Here is a 15,933-nt window from a genome sequence, read left to right as displayed (position 1 = left end):
TGTAAGTATGCTGACATTCCTCCTACAGTGAGTTGATTAGTATCTTACCTGAATCCATTATTTGATAGGATGTTACTGGACTATCAAATTATGCTACCGCTGAAATAATGATTTAAAATTGATAATATGGGATGTTGAGTATTTTATCCTTCAAAATACACGACCCATCACATGAATTGCATTACACTTTGTGAATATTATACGATAGAGGGAAAAAAAACTATTCTACCGCTTTATTTGATATTCATTCAGTCATTGGCCTTTATTTAACCAGCAGGTCATTAAGAACATTATTTACAATGACGGCCTGGCAAGAGACAAGGAAGTGGTTTAGGGAGTAAAACAGTAAAATTGTCTGCAAAGGTAGAAAACCATTAGGTAGCATGTTTTGATAGGGTAGCAGAAATCGATAAACAGAGGCTATGGGTTTATGTGGCGGTAGAATTTTTCGACAAAGCAGCAAAAATGGATAGAATACCGGTGGATCCGTCCTGCTCCGGTTCTGACCCCCCTCAGTCTGGCATAAAACAACCCTCAACCTCCATTTAAAGATCTAAATACGACAAACATCAGAAAAGGTGGAGTGATTCTGGAAATAGTGTTTATAAAATAGTTATTTTTCCTTTCTGACTTTCATTTATTATCCATCTGCAACACCGCAGAGAGAACCGTTAAACTGTTTCTGGTTTTAACAACTGAGGGTGGCCGGGGCCTCAGGCTGGTTTTAGCGCGAGATTTTAAAGAAAAAGACAGTTTTATTACCAAAATCACTTTTTACAAGATGGGCCTTTAAAAGAGGTCAAATAAAGCTAAATTGTTGTTATCGAACTGATCACTCCGGGTTTGTTGATAGAGCTGGAAAAGTTAAAAAGGACAGAATACTGGGATAGAATTTGATCGTCTTCTGCAGAAGGAGAAGCCAGCCCTGCTTCGCTGAGTTCTGAGTTCTCTCTCTGTAAAACTAGTTTTATTGCTTGGAGAAAGAGGGAGGATGGCCCAGGTTTTATTGCTGGGTGGCCCCCCTTATCTCGTGCCTGGTACAGAACAGAGACAAGTCAGAATACACTCACATTAGTTTTAACACATAGACACATTTAGTTAATCAGCATATGCAGTTTACATATTCAGTGTGGTTTTGAATTATTTTATACAACAATCCCCCTTTTGATCTCTCCTCAGAGATCACCTGAGTTTCTTCTTTCTTCGGGTGTCAGGGGTAGACTACCCTGACACCGTCGGACCCGCCCAGGGGATTATTCTGCCCCTATGTTGAGGGCTCTGGTCTGATGTCCGCTGCTGCGCCAAGTCCAGCCGGATCTGGGGTTCTGATCTTCGTGGGGGTCCGGTGGGGCCCACTGCGACCAGTGACACCACGTGTCACCTTTCCTGTGGAGTCGGACGACGTGGGAGGTCCGTTCTGGGTCCTGTCCACCTCGGCTCCGAGCACTTTCTCTTGATGACTCTCAGGAGAACCCACTCTGTCTGTGGGGTTAGTGTCTGTCTGTCCCCGACCTGTTTGGAGTAAGCAGAGACTTTGCAGTTTGGGAAGTAAGCTTTCTGAACAAGTTGAAATTCAATACATTATTTTATAATTTCATACAGAAAGGTGTTCAGCAATAATTGTTTCTTTACGAACATTACTGATTTCTTTCCCTTTGGGCATTGTGTGTACACCCACTTAAACAATCCAGACCTGCAAATTGCTCTGTTAAATCCTTTAAGCGATCAGGGGGTACTTAGGATTGTCTGCTTGATTAACATTTCCTTTGTGGCAAAATAGCGTTTCTAGGCAACAAAAAGTAAAAATCATTAGCTCACACGAAACTACGGCACATTTGCCCAAAATATTGGTCGATGATCAAATTAATTATTACAATAAATGAAAAACGTATTCTTTCTTGTTAAGCTCCTCCGTAGTTCACTGTTGAATGTTACATAAAGACATATCTTCGTACAGAATAAAGTTGAAAATGATCTGCCCCAGGGGGCTAAACACTGGCATGTTTTCTGGGAATGCCCAGTGAAACAACCCTTCTTGTATCACATAACAACATCCATGAAATTCAAAATCTCCTTAACAATGAGCTCTCTAAGGTGGATATTTGGATCAAAATGAACAAAATCTCTCAATATTTTTTTTTTTTTTTTTTTTTTTTTTTTAACCTTGTCTGCACACATATTATTGATTGATACCATGACGGTAGAAACCAAAAGTGTATATGTGTGCATTATTACTATATTTAATATATATACATATATATACGCACACATACTGTATGCGTACACATACATAGATATACACATACAAACCCAGTGTTTTTTTTTTTTTTTTGGGGGGGGGGGTGTGACGACCTCCACTGCCAATCCAGGAAGCAGGAACACACGGAGACACACGTCAAGCACTGGAAATCTGCAACAAAAAACCACAAACAAAGCACGAAACCGGCACGGAGCCAACCAAAACAATAACAGCAATCGACCTAAATCTTGAGATCTGATCGCAGTCTGAGCTAAGCTATCGCTACCGCTACCTAAACCCAAAAACTAGAGAGCCAGCATGCAGGTGAACAAGCCAGTGTGTATATCTATGTGTGTGTGTGTGTGTATGTATATGATCATGCGTGTGTGTGTGTGTGTGTGTGTGTGTGTGTGTGTGTGTGTGTGTGTGTGTGTGTGTGTGTGTGTGTGTGTGTGTGTGTGTGTGTGTGTGTGTGAATGCATGTGACTAAGTGACTATATGTGTGTGTGTGTGTGTGTGTGTGTGTGTGTGTGTGTGTAATAAACCAAACAAAGCTCCACCTGAAGTGTATCTATAGTGGGGGAGGGGGGGGGGGGGGGGGGGGGGGGGGAGGGGAGGGGGGGAACCCCGCCACCCCGCCACCCCGCCACCCGCGAGACCAGAGGCCGACACGGAAGAGCCACCGGCAACCCCACAGAGGGGAGAAGTAGGAGGGAGGCAACCCACCGCCTGCGAGGCCCCCCCCCCCCCGGCGGCGGCCAAGGGGGCCCGCGGGCGGGGCCCCCACGGCGCGGGAAGAGGCAGCCAGGGATCCCGCGGCGGCGGACCGCGACCCAGGCAATCCCCGGCCACCCGGTCCGGGCCGGACACGCGGCCAGGAGGCCCTCACCCTTCAGGCCAACGACCCCCCACCCGGCAGGGGGCCAGCCCGCCCGGAGAGACAGAGCCGCCCCGGCCGCCGACGCGGGCAGGCGCACCCGTCCCCCACGAAAGTGGCCCTCCAAGACCAGAGGGGCGCCCCGCCGCAGAGGCAGCGGGGGGGACCGGAGACGGGCCCGGAGAGAGGGAACCCCCCAACAAGGCGACACCCGTGCAGGCCCGACAACGGAGGGCCCCAGACCCAGGCATCCCATTCATTCATCCATTCACCTATCCGATACCTATACTAATAATAATATAATATACTATACATAATAATAATACTAATAATAATAATAATAACCATCTTTGTATAATATAATATTCATAAATTATTAAGTTTTGATGTCCTGCCAATGGAGGCTCAAATCCTCCATGGCAGGACCCTTCCATACCGCATTCTCACCGACACAGACATACAATCACGCACCATTTCCCCCTCCCCGGGGGGGTCCAGCACCGCCAGAAGGCACCCCAGGCTGCACGGCGGGCCCTGCCAGGCCCGGGTAACCCGACCCACCTGTCCCAGGCCAGTGAGGGAACGCGGGTGATGTGGGACCCCCTCCCGCCCCTGGTGTTGAGTGCGTGTGATTAATGCCATAAAAACAGGGAGGGGGGAGGGCCAAGTATCGATTGACACCGACCCCCCCCCCCTCCCGAACTACGTGTCCTTGTCAAATGTATTTATTAAGTGTTGAATGTGCAGTGTCTATTTTGCTGTTAAAACCGTGAGGCGGGGAGTGCCGGGCCACGCGGGACGGTGCCCCCCACGACCCGGACCCCCCGCCCTTCGCCTATGATTTACAAGCGCAGACAGCCACCCCCCACCCAGACAGGGCCGGGCCCTCCGGGTGGGACCCCCACGGCCCAGCCCCCCCCGGGAGGCCCGGAGACGCCCCAGCCACAGCCCCCCGCCCGAGCCCTCCCCAGCCACCCCCCCCCCCCCCCCCCCCCACCGCCATGAGGCAACCCCCCCCATAGGCCCCCAAGGCCCCCATCGGCTAGGGACAGGGCCCCGCGGCCCCCCCCACCGCCCCCCAGGGGCCACCAGAGGCCCGCGCCCCAGACCCCCCAAGCCGACCCCCAACCCCAAGGGCTACGAGATCACCACCCCCCCGCCCCCACTAGGTAACGAAGCCAATAAACGGGGACCACAGAGAGTGCAATTCAGCCGAATGTTGTTCAGTGGAGGCAGACATTATCTCACTACTAATATGATCTGATAAAAGATTCCTAAAATGGTTGATACATAAACTGGATTTTTGTTTCCAATTTACTAGAATGGTTTTCTTTGCGATACATAAGGCAGTGAGAACCCGGTGTGTCCAATTAGGATCTATTTGAGTGTCTCCCAGGTGACCTAATATACATACCGTGGGGCACACTGGGATTCTGTGGTTGATCCATGTGGATAAATCCTCACAAATCTCCTTCCAGAACCTCTGTACCGGTGTACAGAACCATAAAGCATGCATATAATTATCTGGGGTGTTCTCTGTGCACTGTGAACAGATATTAGAGGTGACAAAGCCCATCTGGAACATCCTTTGTCCAGTATAATGTATTCTATGAAGAACTTTGTACTGTATAAGTTGTAGGTTTGGGTTTTTAGTCATAGTAAACGTATTTAAGCATATTTGTGACCAAGAAAACTGGTCGGTATTAAGAGAGAGATCCGCCTCCCACTTAGAGATCGGGAGAGAGACTGAATCGTCCAGTTTAGACACTAACCTGTAGAGTTTTGATAACAACTTTAAAGTGCTTAGATTCAATAAATCTATTATCTTAGCGGAAAGTTGTACATCTAATTGGCTAATTTTGTATGTTTTATTTATTATTGCCTTAAGTTGTTGATACTCTAAAAATTTATTCCTGCTAACTCCGTATTGAACAATAAGTGTATTGAAAGGTACAAACTGTCCTCCTACAATTACGTGCTGTAAGTACCGTATTCCTTGATCTCTCCATTGAAATAAAGTTAACCATCTTTTTATCATTTTTCACGATGTCTGGGTTGTTCCATATGGGTGTACGGTCACATGGAAAAAGTGAAATTTTAGCTATTTTAAGAAATTCCCACCAAGCTGATAAAGTTGTGCTAATATTAATGCTTTTGAAACATTGATGACGTTTGATACTTTGACTAATAAATGGTAACTCTGAGATTTCTAGTTCATTACAAAACACTTGCTCTGAGTCCAGCCATTGACTATCTAAAGGATGATCTTTTGACCATTTTACAATATACTGTAACTTACTGGCTATGAAGTAATACTGAAAATTAGGTAATTCTAAACCTCAATATTCTTTGGATTTTTGCAATGTCTTTAAACTAATACGTGGAGTTTTATTTTTCCACAGAAATTTTGATACATATGAGTCCAACGATTTAAACCAGGAAAGAGGGGGTTTGCATGGTATCATTGAGAAAAAATAATTTACTTTTGGTAAAACCATCATTTTAATGGTGGCTATTCTACCCATGAGCGAAATGGGGAGAGAGCTCCATCTGGAAAGATCATCTTCTATTTTCTTTATAAGCTGAACATGATTTAATTTTATTAACTCTGACAGCCTAGGGGAGATGTTTATGCCTAAATATCTAATGTTCCCTGATTGTAATTGAGTATTTGTTATATTCCTAAAATTGCAGTTAACACACAAAACAGTGGATTTAGACCAATTAATAGAATAATCAGACAGAGATGAAAATCCCTCTATAAGTGCAATTGTCTGTGATAGTGAAGATCGTGAGTTCTGGAGGAAGAGGAGTACGTCATCCGCATAAAGACTCATTTTGTGCTCTAATATTTTACATTGTATACCTTTAATATTTTGATTTTGTCTAATAGCTGCTGCTAAAGGTTCAATAAATATTGCAAATAATGAGGGAGAGAGAGGGCAACCCTGTCTAGTGCCTCTTTGCAAGGTAAAACTTGTAGAGATTTGATCATTTGTCCTTACACGTGCCTTGGGAGAGCTGTATAATATTTTTATCCAGTCAATGAAAGATTCGCCAAATCCAAATTTATGCAAAGTTGCCAATAGAAACTTCCAATTTACCTTATCAAATGCTTTTTCCGCGTCTAAGGATATAATAGTAGTCTCCTGTTTATTGATACTCGAATAGTCTATAATATTTAATAATCTGCGAATATTAGTAGAGGAATGTCTACCTTTAATGAAGCCTGTTTGATCCGGATGTATAATAGAAGGGGTGACTCTTTTCAGACGTTCGGTAAGGGCCTTGCTAATTATTTTAAGGTCTACATTTATCAATGAAATTGGGCGGTAGCTCGATGGGAGCAAGGGATCTTTGTCCGGTTTTAATAAAAGACTAATATTAGCAGAGTTCATATTTAAGGGTAAGCTTTTATTCTCCCTAGCATTTAGAATCATTTTATAAAATGTTGGTGCTAATATGCTCCAGAATTCCTTGTAAAATTCAGCTGGGAAACCATCTGGGCCCGGAGCTTTATTATTGGGCATATGTTGAAGAGCTTCATGGAGTTCTCCTATTGAGAGCGGTGAGTCTAAATTCGTAACCTGTTCCTGATGTAACTTCGGCAGATTAATGTCTCCAAGAAACTCATTAATGGATTGATCAGATGGTTCAATTTGTGACGAGTATAATTTATAGTAAAAGTCTCTAAAGACTGAATTTATTAAACAGGGGTCATGTGTAACTCCCCCTGACTGGTCCTTAATGGATGTTATGGTTGTTTTTTCTTTGTTTATTTTTAATTGATTGGCTAAGTATTTTCCCGATCTGTTAGCATGTGCAAAGTTTTCCAGGCGAAGCCTTTGTACTAGAAACTGTGTTTTTGCGTCAATTATTTTATTTAATTCTATTTTAGTTTTCCTTATTCTGTTAAGGATACGTTCGTCTGCAGAGGTCTGGAAGGCCTCCTCTAGCGTCTTTATTTCACATTCTAATTCTTTTGTTTTTAAGTTGTCTTTTTTTTCTTATTTGAAGAAAAGGAAATTATTTTGCCTCGCATTACTGCTTTTCCTGCTTCCCATAGAACGCTCGCTGATATTTCCGGCTGGTCGTTATTTTGTAAAAATATATCCCATTCTTTCTTAAAAAAATTAATAAAGTCGGGGTCTTTGAGCAATGATGTATTAAATCTCCAAACTTTGGAGGATGATACGCTCCCCCTCTTCCCCAGAGTGAAAGAAACAGGTGCGTGATCGCTAATAATGATTGGGTGAATTTGTGATTCTGAAATATCTCTCATCAGAGAGCTACTGACTAAAAAATAATCTAACCTAGAGTATGAGTGATGAACGGCTGAGAAAAAAGTGTAGTTCCTAAGGGTTGGGTGTAAAGAGCGCCATGTATCGCAAAGACCCAGATCATTCATGTATTGCTTAACAATACTTGCTGACTGCCAACTCCTGTGTCCGCCTGCATTACTGAGCCTGTCCACTCCAGGGTCCAGAACCATGTTGAGGTCTCCTCCGATGATGACTGTGTTGTCTAGGTGAGCAGAAAGTGAGGTGAAAAAAGAGTGAAAAAACGAAGAGTCATCAACATTTGGACCATATACATTAGAAATACATAAATTCAAGCTTTGAATTTGCAAGACTAAAATTAAATATCTACCCTCTGAGTCAATGTGTGTGTCCTTTACGGTGAAATTTATTCTTTTATGAATGAGAATTGCTACCCCTCTTTGTCTGGAGTTGTAACAGGCGGAGAAAACATGCAGAAATTGTGCCGTGGCCAATGCATCTACTGAAGCTTTAACTAAATGAGTTTCTTGCAGTAGGACAATGTCTGCTTGCAGAGTTTGTATCTGGTTAAGAAGTTTTAATCTCTTTGCCGTGTTCCCGGCTCCGTTTCTCTCTTATCTCTAATCTCTCTTAATATTAAGAAAACAAATTAGATATCATTTAGTTCCAATAAAAAACTAATGAATATGGAAAATCTGGCCTTTCAGATCAAAATAAATGATGAAGAAATAAAGAAAGTAAACTCTACAAAGTTCATTGGGTTCATTGATGACTGTCTAAACTTTAATTGTCATATAGTTCACCTTGTGCAAAAACTAAATATCTAAGCATCTAAAAATCTAAATATGTCGGTCTGCTTTTCAAACCGAGACACCTGCTTCCACGATCTGCCCTTCCCATTCTTTATAAACCTTTGTTTGAACCACATCTAAATTACTGTAATATTATTTAGTATTTAGTGTAATACTTATCCCAGTTATCTAAACAATTTGACCTTTTACAGAAAAGAAAAATTACTCGTGCCATCTCCTGGACTGAATTTAATTCACCTAATCGCCATCTGTTTGCCCACTGTGGTATTCTTTACCTTAAAGGGGACCTATTATGAAAAACACGTTTTTTCTTGTTTTAACATATATAAAGTGGTCTCCCCTCACCCTGCCAGCACAGGGGAGACAAAATACCATGGAATTCTGCAGGGTCTGCTCCCCCCCCGACTGAGTCTTCCAGTGTCACGTGACCTTTTTTTGAACCATTCTGAATCTGCGCCTATGGTGACGTCACCATAGGCGCTCATTTCCATAGGTTCAGCCTCCGCTGCTGAAACCACGCCCACAACCAGCTCTCTCCGGAGCTGGAGCGGTTCATCCTTGAGCCAGTCGGACGCAGCGCCGTGGCGGAGCGGATCCGGGTTAAATCATCCAGGTTCCCGGGTGGTTTGGGAGCTGGGTCCTCGGAGGTCCGTCCCAGGCTGGACCAACTTCACCCTCCGAGATTTTCAGCCAAATCTGTCGGTTTGATCACCGGTAACGGGCGATGCGCCGCGGATATGCTCCGGAGCCGATCCGTGCGCCATGCGCCCGCCGTGGGGTTGCGGCGCCCGTCGAGCAGCATCCGCCGGGCAGATCCGGCTGAAATTCCGCTGGTCGGTCCCCGGGAGTCCCTGCTACCAGTCCAGGCCGATTCCTGCGGTCCTGGCCGGTCGGAACCGGTCAGATTTCCCGGTTAAAGCCGCGGTGATGCGCGATGCGCCCCGGAGCCACGCCGGGCGCCCGGCGTGGCTCCGCGGCCAGCGTTCAGCATCCGCCGGGCAGATCCGGCTGAAATAGTGCATAAATGTTATTTATATACAACTCATATTTTATTTTTTTAACAATAAAGTTGCCATTTGTGAAAATTCATATTCATATTTATTTACAGGCTCGGGCTGCTCTGGCGGAGCGAGGGTTTATTCTCCTCCCCTGCTACACGTCATTCAGGGAGCCAATCAGCACAGAGCCTCATTATCATACCCCCCCCTTCCCTTAGAATGAGGCGCAGAAAAAGAGGTTAGAAGCGGTAAAACTAGTGACAGGGCCCACAGGCTGGATTTATGATTTATGTAGAAAAAACAAGCTTTAGATTGTTTTTAAGACATTCAAGGCCTGTTTAAAATATACATTAAATGCCATAATAGGTCTCCTTTAAAGACTATAACTACTCCCATAATGCTTGTGTATCAGGTGGTCTCAGGTTTAACTCAACTCATCCCAATCTCTGTTTCCCATCTCAAGGCCGCTATTATTGCAAATACTTCTATTCTCTGGGCTGATTGCTCACTTTTAATTCAAGATCTTTTTATTGGAATTTTCACAAAGTAAAAAAAGGTGAAATGCTGCATGTCGATTACAAATATTTTGAGTAGGCATGGGCATGTTAATCATAGCATACACCAGTGTACAAAATCTAAAAAACAATTAAACAGTATGAAAAAATATAAAATAGTAACAAAAACAAACTACAGACCAAACTAATCCCTCCCCTGTCACTGCCAGATTACTAATCACAATATGAGGTCACTCTATCATCAAAAGCCTGCACTAGGAATACAAAAGAAATATGAAGTATAGTTCACAGGGTCTGGAATGCTTCTAGAAAAGGTCCCCACACTTTCTGGAACTTATTTGATTTCTGAAGCGAGTATCTAATTTTCTCCAGTTTTAAGCAGGACATGATGTCTTCCAGCCATTGTGCACGAGTAGGAGGGAAGGGATCCTTCCACCTGAACAGAATTGCCCGACGAGCCAAAAGGGAGGCAAAAGACAAAGTGTGCCCCTGTGCAGTGGTTAACTTCCTTCCTCCCTCCATGACCCCAAACAGGGCAGTCAGAGGGTTTGGTTCTAGTCTGATTTTAAGCACCAGAGAGAGAGTATGAAATACTTCCATCCAGTACTTATTTAGACATGGGCAGGACCAGTACATGTGGATGAGAGAGGCTTCTGCTACTTTACATCTTACACAGTATGGACTAATATCTGGGTACATGGAGGATAACTTTGCTTTGGAAATATGAGCCCTGTGTACCACTTTAAACTGAATTAAGCAGTGACGTGCGCACAGGGAGGTTGTATTAACCAGTTTGAGTATAGACTCCCAGGTATCCTCTGATAAGGGAAGCCCTAAGTCCTGCTCCCATGCTGCTTTGAGTTTATCTGTAGGGGCACTCTTAAGATCCAGCAACATGCCATAGAAAGACGAAATGAGCCCCTTTTTGAATGGGTCTGTGGCAAGAACTTTGTCAACTGTGGTCAAGCCTATCGATGCACCAGGGCTGGGTGTCTGGGAAAGAACAAAATGTCTAGCCTGAAGATACCTAAAGAAATGTGATTTTGGAAGGCTGAATTTACTACTTAACTGCTCAAAAGATGCCACGGTGCCGTCTATGAACATATCTCTAAAACTAATCATACCCCTCCTGTGCCATTCCTGAAAGGTGGGGTCCTCAAGGGATGGTTTGAAAGAGTGATTTGATGCAATGGGGCTAAGAAGAGAGAAGCTGTGAAAACCAAAAAACTTCCTAAATTGGGCCCAAATTCTAAGAGAATGTTTAACCACTGGGTTTTTGATTGATTTAAGTGAAGGAAGTGGAAGTGAGGAGCCGAGTAGGGCAGGAATTGACAGGTCATCAGTTGGATGTAACTCCATCGCCACCCAGTCAGGGCGGTCAGCGCCGTCGCAGTAGAAGGACCAGAATGCAAGGCAGCGCAGGTTAGCAGCCCAATAATAATAACGAAAGTTTGGGAGGGCCAGACCACCTGCAGACTTGATTTTTTGAAGGTGAGTTTTGTTCAAACGTGGCCGTTTACCTCGCCATAGGTATGAAGATATAACTGAGTCAAGGGACTGAAAAAAAGAACCAGGAATAAAGAGTGGTAAGGTCTGGAAAAGGTACAAAAATTTAGGTAAAATGGTCATTTTGACTGAATTGATGCGACCCACAAGAGACATTGACAGGGGTGACCATTGTGTAAGGGTTTGTTTGGTCTCATTTAACAATGAGATAAGATTCTCTTGGAGCAGGTCTTTGTGTTTCCTTGTCACAGATATGCCTAAATAGGAGAATTTGTCATTTGCGATTTTAAAGGGAAAATTGGAAAGGTCTAAAGCATGCGATTCGAGATTGGTAGGGAAAAGCTCACTTTTGCTGAGATTCAGTTTATAGCCTGAGAGTTTCCCAAACTGACTGAGAAGTGACAGCGCAGGGGGTAATGAGGCCAGAGGGTGAGAGATGAAAAGCAAGAGGTCATCGGCATAAAGCGAGACCTTATGTTCCCTGCCACCTCTCCAGATACCGGACACATCCTCACAAGATCGGAGCGCTGTGGCAAGCGGTTCGATAGCCATGTCAAAAAGCATGGGACTAAGGGGGCACCCCTGACGGGTTCCACGATGCAGATTAAATGGTTTTGACCGTTGAGAGTTAGTACGAATTGAGGCTGTTGGGTGTAAATAGAGAAGTTTAATCCACAGAGCAAAGTTCGGACCAAAACCAAACCTGTCCAGCACAGCAAAGAGATAATCCCATTGGACGCGATCAAATGCTTTCTCCGCATCCAGAGAGACAACGCATTCAGGGATAGCCTCAGAGGCAGAGTAGATAATATTGAACAGTCGCCTTGTGTTGAAGTAAGACTGCCTACCTTTAATGAAGCCAGTTTGGTCTTCAGATATAATTGTGGGGAGGGCATTCTCCAGCCTATGGGCTAGGACTTTAGCTAGGATTTTAGCATCTGTGTTTAAGAGGGAGATGGGCCTGTAGGAGGCGCATTCAGTAGGATCCTTCCCTTTTTTAGCTATGAGGGTGATGCAGGCCTCCGAAAAAGAAGGAGGGAGGGAACCGTGGCTGAAGGATTCTGAAAGAACTGAAGATAGCAATGGGGAAAGCAAAGTAGAAAATTTCTTTAGAAATTCCGCCGGGAAGCCATCAGGGCCAGGACATTTACCCGACTGCAGTGAAGAAATGGCTCGAGTAATTTCCATCAGGGATATCGGTTCTTCTAATGTCTTCCTTAGATCTGGTGAAAGACTGGGAATACTAAGACTATTTAAAAAGTCCGCAATCTCATCTCGATCAGTCTGAGATTCCGAGGTGTATAGCTGGGTATAAAAGTCCCTGAATGCTTCATTTATGAGTAAGTGGTCTGTAGTTACATGGCCATTTGGTAATCGAATCTTAGAAATATTTTGTTTAGCCTTAGAGCCTTTAAGTTGGTTGGCTAATAATTTGTCAGATTTGTCTCCATAAACATAAAACCTGGTTTTACTTTTCAGAAGTGACTGTTCAATTGGGTGAGTGGTAAGCAGGTCAAATTTAGTTTTAAGTTCTAGCCGCTTTTTGTAAAGATCTGGGGATTTAGTCCGAGAATATTCTTCATCGACCTCTTTAATTTGGCGGGCAAGGTCTGATCGCTCCCTATAAGATTTTTGCCTCACCCTAGCAGTGTAGGATATAATCTGTCCCCGGAGATAAGCCTTGAGAGAATCCCAGACAGTTAGACTAGACATTCCTGGAGTCATATTCGTGGATAGGAAAAAGGCTATTTCCGTTTCCATTGATTTAACAAAATTTGTGTCCGACAGCAGAGTTGAATTGAATCGCCACTGTCTGTCTCTCTGAGGTAGGTCAGGAAGGGACATGGTTAGAACCACAGGAGCGTGGTCGGAAATGACAATGCTCTGATAAGCACAGGAATGAACCAGGGGAATCAGTTGATTATCAATAAAAAAATAATCAATCCTCGAGTATGTGTGGTGCACTTGTGAGAAAAAGGAGTATTCTCTGTCACATGGATGTAAAGAACGCCACACATCACAAACACCGTAGTCAGAAAGGAACGCCTGAATAAGACGGGCTGACTTACTTGCTGTGCCGGGGTTGGTAGAGGATCGGTCTAGGACTGGGTCGAGCCAGCAATTAAAATCACCACCCAGTATGAGAGAATATGTATTAAGGTCAGGGAGCAGTGAAAACAGTCGTTCAAAAAAGACTGCATCATCTGAATTAGGGGCATAAACGTTCACAAGTACGACCAATGTATTGAATAATTTCCCAGAAACGATCACGTAGCGACCAAACTTGTCAGAAATCACATTGTGCTGCTCAAATGAAACATCCTGACTGATCAGAACTGAAACTCCTTGGGCCTTAGCTTGAAAGGAGGAGTGAAATCTCTGCCCTGACCACCTCGGGAACAGGCGGCTATTATCAGAACTGCGAATATGAGTTTCTTGTAGAAAGGCTATTTCTGTTTTAAGGTGTTTTAGATGTGAGAAGATCCTCTTCCTCTTAACAGGGTGATTCAGACCCTTAACATTCCAGCTCACCAACTTCAAGTATCTACTCATAATATCTAAGAAGAAAAATTAGGTGTGCACAATGACCTAGGCAAAAAAAAAGAGAACGGAAAGGAGGTTGAATGTGACCCACATTAAGTAATGAGTTGAAAAGAGTTAATGCAAAGTTTCTGGCAGTGACATATCCCCCCGACCCACCCTCCCCAACTAAGACAGCTGCTATAGAAAAATTAAAAAAAAGCAGCAAGCTCTTCAAAACAAACATAGTGCAATAACACATCTTCCTATCCTACACACTAATAGCTTTTGCTCCCGTATCATGGGTGTATACATATTAGCACCTTAAAACGTGTAGATGTAAATAAAAAAAAGGAATACCCTCTCAAATCTTGACCTGGAAGTCCCGATATGAGCCCAGAAATATTTGTACAAAAATATAAAATATAAAACGTCCGACTTAAGCAGCGTAAAAGTAAGGTTAACAGCTTACAATTATTACAAAACTTATAGGTAAATCGGAAAAGCTTTTTTTTTTTTTTTTTTTTGGTTTTTTTTTTTTCTCTTTCTCTCCCTCTTCACCACCCAGTTTTCCCCTTCCCTCAAATAACCAAAAAGAACTGCAAATTAATAATATTTGCAAAGGGGCAGTCAAACTAACAGAGAAAATACTGGTTGTCGCGGGGTACTCACCCTCCCCTCAGGAATAATGCGAGCTCACCCTCCCCTCAGGAATAATGCGAGCTCACCCTCCCCTCAGGAATAATGCGAGCTCACCCTCCCCTCAGGAATAATGTGACTCACGTAAAAAAAAAAGAGAGAGAAAAAAAAAAAAAAGTCAGTCCGTGAGCGTCAGTGAGCCGCACCGGGCTGCAGGCGGAGCCGTGACAGCCTCCAACAGTCCCGTTACGGCGGGTTTGAAGTTTTGCTGCGACTCGTGATGAATTTGCGCGCCTCATCCACGGAGCCGATCCACTTCCTGGCCCCCCCGGACAGCGTGAGCCGGAGCCGGGCGGGGAAGAGCAGAGCCGGCCTCAGACCCAGCTGGTACAGCTCCCACATGACTCCGCTGTATTCCGCTCGTTGGCTGGCAACTTCGGGGCTGTAATCCTCCAGGACCCGGACGGTGTGGCCGCGATATTCCAACTTTCCCCTCCGGCGCGCCTCCCTGATGAGGATATCCTTCGTCTGGTACCGGTGAAGGCGGATGATGACCGGGCGCGGTCTCTGTCCCGGGGCCGGCTTGGCGGCGAGGGAGCGGTGCGCTCTGTCTATCTCCGGCGGTGACGGCAGCGTATCATTCCCGAACAACTCACACAGCAGCTTGGAGAAGAAAGCCGCTGGAGACCCGCTCTCGGTCGACTCCGGTAAGCCCAGGATACGGATGTTCTGCCTTCGGCTCCGGCTTTCCAAATCCACCACCTTAGCCTTCAGCCGAGCATTATCATCCCGTAAAGTCGAGCAGATGCCTTCAAGATCCGTAACTCGCTGGCTGAGGTCTTCTGTGGCGAGTTCAAGGGACGAAACACGTTGGCCATGGTCCTCGACCGCGAGCCGCGTTTGGTCGAGTTTGGAGTCGAGCTGACTGAAAGTATTTTTGAACTCGGCGGCCAGGGCAGCACGGTGTTCCTCCAGCAACGTGGTAATGGCCGCCAGGGTTAAGACAGCGCCAGCGTCGTCCTTCTTGCCCGACTTGCCGCTCTCTGAAGCCATCTCGGAGGTAAGTGGGCTCGTTCGAGACAAAAAAAAAAAAGAAAAACAGCAACAGGGAATCCTTTTTAAAGGAAAAAGTTTGAAAGTTTGAGGGCTTGGTGGTTTAAAAAGTTTGGCATTCACGGGAGCACTCACGAAACACGTCTACTCCATCTGCTCACCAACCGGAAGCCAGCTGATTGCTCACTTTTAAAAAATGTTATATTTCTTATTAAGAGCTGTCATTACAATGTCTACCTCAGTACAGCTGCAGCTTTCACTTTTTTAATCGTATATATGTTTATACGTGCCACATTGTTTATCTACTGTACATTTGTTATTAGGGCCCGAGCACTTACAGTGCAAAGGCCCTATTGTATCTGTAGGAATTTTTTTATTTTTTTTTATTTATTTATTTATTATGGGCATGCCAAGTAATGGCATGACCATATTGCAATCGGTCAGAATGGCCCAAAGGGCAATGTTGCTAGCATTTTGCTAACGAGCTAAAGTCG

This window comes from Cololabis saira, chromosome 20 (genome assembly GCF_033807715.1).
Source record: "Cololabis saira isolate AMF1-May2022 chromosome 20, fColSai1.1, whole genome shotgun sequence".
Taxonomy (NCBI): domain Eukaryota; kingdom Metazoa; phylum Chordata; class Actinopteri; order Beloniformes; family Belonidae; genus Cololabis; species Cololabis saira.
The sequence above is the reverse complement of the archived record's forward strand: the minus strand, read 5'-3'. Positions refer to the sequence as shown.